At 41.0% G+C, this 4,275-nt stretch overlaps 1 pseudogene; it reads left to right on the forward strand.

Moving 5' to 3' along the window:
- Positions 1 to 597: 597 nt before the first annotated feature.
- Positions 598 to 1,237, forward strand: LOC142443575 (putative ribosome biogenesis protein RLP24; annotated as a pseudogene).
- The last annotated feature ends 3,038 nt before the right edge of the window (positions 1,238 to 4,275 follow it).

A 4,275-nucleotide genomic window follows, 5' to 3' on the forward strand; every position in this document is an offset into this window, starting at 1 on the left:
CCAGCAATCCCCATAGTGGGCATATACTTAGAAGAGGCAAGAAATAAACCAAGGCCGGACATCTGTGCTCCGATGTTCATTGCGGCACAGTTCACAATCGCAAGGAGCTGGAAACGACCCAAATTCCCATCAACAGATGAATGGATCAAAAACCTGTGGTACATTCATACAATGGAGTACTACGCAACCCTAAAAAGTAGTGATGAACGCATGAATCACATTGCTGCATGGGAAGAACTGAGATGTTTGAATATAAATATTCTTCTAAAATACAGCTGGGTACAAGAGAACAGTTGAAAACTGTGTACTTTCTTTGGTCTTTGAAACATTCTGTCTACAATCTTGGGTTCTTAACCTATTGACCGTATCATTGTCTAAAAATATTGCTAGAAAAACATCATCCAGACTAATACAATGACAAATTGTCCATTAAAACTTTTCTGATTAATGACATATAGGTAGTGCTAATCGGAAAAGAGATACTAAGAACTGAAGTACTCAACAAATATATAGGTAGTTGTCTTCTCTTAATAATCAAAACTATCGACTTCCTCTCAAGGGCCGCGTCGGGCCGGGTAGCTTCCACGCGGATTCAACATGCGTACAGAGAAGTGTTACTTCTGTTCGGGGCCCATCTACCCCGGCCACGGCATGATGTTCGTGCACAACGACTGCAAGGTGTTCCGATTTTGTAAATCCAAGTGTCATAAAAACTTTAAGAAGAAGCGAAATCCTCGCAAGGTCAGGTGGACCAAGGCCTTCCGGAAAGCCGCTGGCAAAGAGCTTACAGTGGATAACTCGTTTGAATTTGAGAAGCGTAGAAACGAGCCTGTCAAGTACCAGCGAGTAAAACCATTGATGGAGTAAAACCATTGATGCAATGGAGTAAAACCATTGGAGTAAAACCATTGATGCAATGAAGAAGGTTGAAGAGATCAAGCAGAAGCGCCAGGCCACATTCATAATGAAGAGGTTAAAGAAAAATAAAGAGCTGCAGAAAGTTCAGGACATCAAAGAAGTTAAGCAAAACATCCATCTTCTCCGGGCACCTCTGGCAGGCAAAGGAAAACAGCTGGAGGACAAAATGGTGCAGAAATTACAAGAGGACGTGGACATGGAAGATGCTTCGTAAACATCTTGCTGCCTGGAACTCTCGCTATCTACCTGTGCATTTAAAACTTTGAAGACCTGGAACTTCTCAGTGATTGCTTTGTTTTATATACAGTCCCTCAGATAAAAGGTGATTAAAATACATCTAACACAAAAAATAAAAAATAAATAAAATAATCAAAACTATCAACTTTGATTAACCTACTTAATATGTTTTTATTCCATAACCATGGAAATACATTTGAATACTCCTATTCATACAAAAACCATCGTGTTCTGAAAATGAAATTTCTGGAGTTTAAAAAGCATATTTTTTTAAAAATCCAAAATGGCAGTGCATATCTTCTGTAAAGTTTAAGGAACGATACTAAGGAAAACTACTATGACAAAGACATAAGCGTCGTTGTCCTTCTTATTCATTCCTCTCTTATAACCTTGTGAAAATTATACATTTTACAGACATGACGTACCGTTTTAAAAACTACTGAGCGATGAAAAGATAACAAAATGAAAAGAAGTTCTCCATAGAAATCCAAAGGTGATTGACATCCTAGACAGCCTGAGTTTCGGACTAGTAAGAATATGGCTCTGATAAACTCAACTATAGCAACATTAGTAATCTGTTACAGGGGGGACAGGAGATATTTTTAGGGGGTCCTGTTTCCTTGAGGGCTCCTAGCAGATCACCTTCCAACAATCACAATCACGCGCCTGCCAGCACGGACCGCCACAGAGACCCTGAGTGGCACGACCATCTTCGTTGGACCCTCACAGTCACTTTTGTAACAGCAGACGCCCAAGTAGGAAGCAGTGAGCAACCACCACAAGGAAGACCCAGGAAAAGATGCAGCCTGCTTGGGGAAAGGCTTACTGGCTCCTGCGTGTGCTCGGATGAAAGCTGTAGCCGCCATCCCTGGCAGAAGAGTTTCTTTGAGGGCAGCGTGCAGGGCCAACATTTGGGGCATTGACTAATAAAATGCAAAGGAGGGGGAGCGAGGGGGAAAAGTAACCCTCTGGGATTAATAACAGTAGACCTATCATCCCGTCTCCTGTTGATGACACTGGTGCTGTGAACCCACCTGCTGACTGCCCTTCTTTCTCTGTTTATGGGCTGTGAAAGCAGCTAATCAGGAGCGACTCTGTGCCACCCGCTCTCCTGCAGATCCATTGTAAGCTGGCAAGAGGAGAAAAGGACAAAACATGTCACTCTGTCTCCTGCCTTTCCAGACAGGGTTAAAGCCACTAATTCTCTGGTCACTGGCTAGTCCAGCTACAGTAATAGCTCCCTCCCTTTCCTCGTTCGCATTTGCATTTGAATTACCCTCATCTAGACACTGAAGAAGTACAAAGCTTTTGTTCTGCCTGACCTTGGGTAGATAACATGCACTTCCTCATAATCACTCAGTCGATACCATCTGTGTCTCCTTGAGGGGCGCCTGGGTAAAGATGGGTGCTTCATGACTCAACAGATGTCCTACAACGGATTGCTAGGATTTTTTGAACTTTATTATTTTACAAGCATGAATGCTTACAGCATGTGTGTGTGTGCATACGAAGATACGTCAACAACTGTTGCTACGAAATCATTAAGACTTTGATTAAATAAAAATAGCAAATTAGGAAGCTATTGCTCCATGACGTAGCATCCCTCTGGGTCTATGTACTTCTGACAGCTCCTTTTCCATCCCTCTAGGCCTTCCCCCAAGAATCCTGCACACCTGAGTTTACAGCATATCCAACAGCAGTTTGGGCCTCAGCAAGGTTCTCAGATAGGGTTCCTGTTCAATGATCTTTGAGTTTGAGGAACCAAAAGAAGTCTAAAAGGAAAGATTAGGGATGTAGGGGAGTACGGGAAGGTTTTCCGAAGAAATTTTCATAAGCCAGCCTGTGCTACCCTTGAAGAATAAGCAGGTGCATTATCATGATGTGGGGGAAATATTCCTAAGTGGAATTTTCCTGGTCTTTGTTCCTCAATACAGTTTTCAATTTTCTGAAAACTTCTCCCTAATAGGCTTCCATAGTAACCTTGGGCTGTTTCATAAAAATCTATCAATAAGGCCATTTAAAGGACAACAAAAACCCTAACCTTTTGAGCTGACCTCATTGCCTGGAATTTCACCAGCTTAGCAGATCCCCTCAAAGGCCACTGGTATATTTGGACTTTTCTCTTGAAGAAAACAAAGCTAAAATAAGTATATTACGAAGAGATCTTGCCTGCAGTTACCCACTGATCACAGAGACATGTTTAAATAAATTTTGTTTGAAATAACCCCACGTGTGTATAAACCAAAGCTTATTTGCAATTTTTTTTACTTACCCTGGTATATGTGCACAATCTGGTTATATGGGCCTTTTCTTGGATAAGTGCAATCTGTTAAATTGGTGATGATGTAGTGGTTTCATGTTGGGTTGTGATCTACATGGTCAGCCGTTCAAAACCGCCTGCAGCTCCAAGGGAGAGAGTCTGGGCTTTCTGCTCCCGTACGGTTACAGTCTCAGAAACTCACCGGGTGGCACTGTGAGTCAGCATTGACTTGATGACTGGGAGTTCTTTCTTTTTTTTTTAATTGGTAATCATTTAACTTTAGTGTTTCTATAAACAGCATGTTTTATTGGAGTATAGATAATAATTTTAGTTCCATCTGTAAAGAAAGCTCTTAAATTGTAGCATATTTATACGATAAGGTTTGAGACTGAGAAAGGCAAACTAGAGGCTTCCCTAACAAATATGACTTGCCAAGTATTCTGAAATATTTGAGACACTAAATTGGGCAATTCCTGCAGCCAGAAAATAATAGCTATCTTTTCCCTTATTGGGTTTATATTCTAACAGATGTAACCATCTGCAATTACTCTCCCCATTTGGAACATGGCACCACAGACATAAGTTTAAATGAATTTATAAGTTTCCAGAGTTAACAGATTTCATCCAGGAAACTAAGCAATTTTTAGAAATGGAGTGTGTGTGTATGTGACTTGTCTTTTCACTTACATTGATGATCAATAGCACAGACATTGAAGCCAGGTTCCCTAAATTCAAACCTTTTCTGGCACTCAGTCACTGTGTTACTGAATTCTCAAAAATACAAAATAAAATGTTAAAATGAAATGTGCAAACTCCAGGAGTTGTTAGGGCTCTGAGGGAAGAGCGTGTTCAGTACTTCT

Source organism: Tenrec ecaudatus, chromosome 3, assembly GCF_050624435.1.
Source record: "Tenrec ecaudatus isolate mTenEca1 chromosome 3, mTenEca1.hap1, whole genome shotgun sequence".
Lineage (NCBI taxonomy): Eukaryota > Metazoa > Chordata > Mammalia > Afrosoricida > Tenrecidae > Tenrec > Tenrec ecaudatus.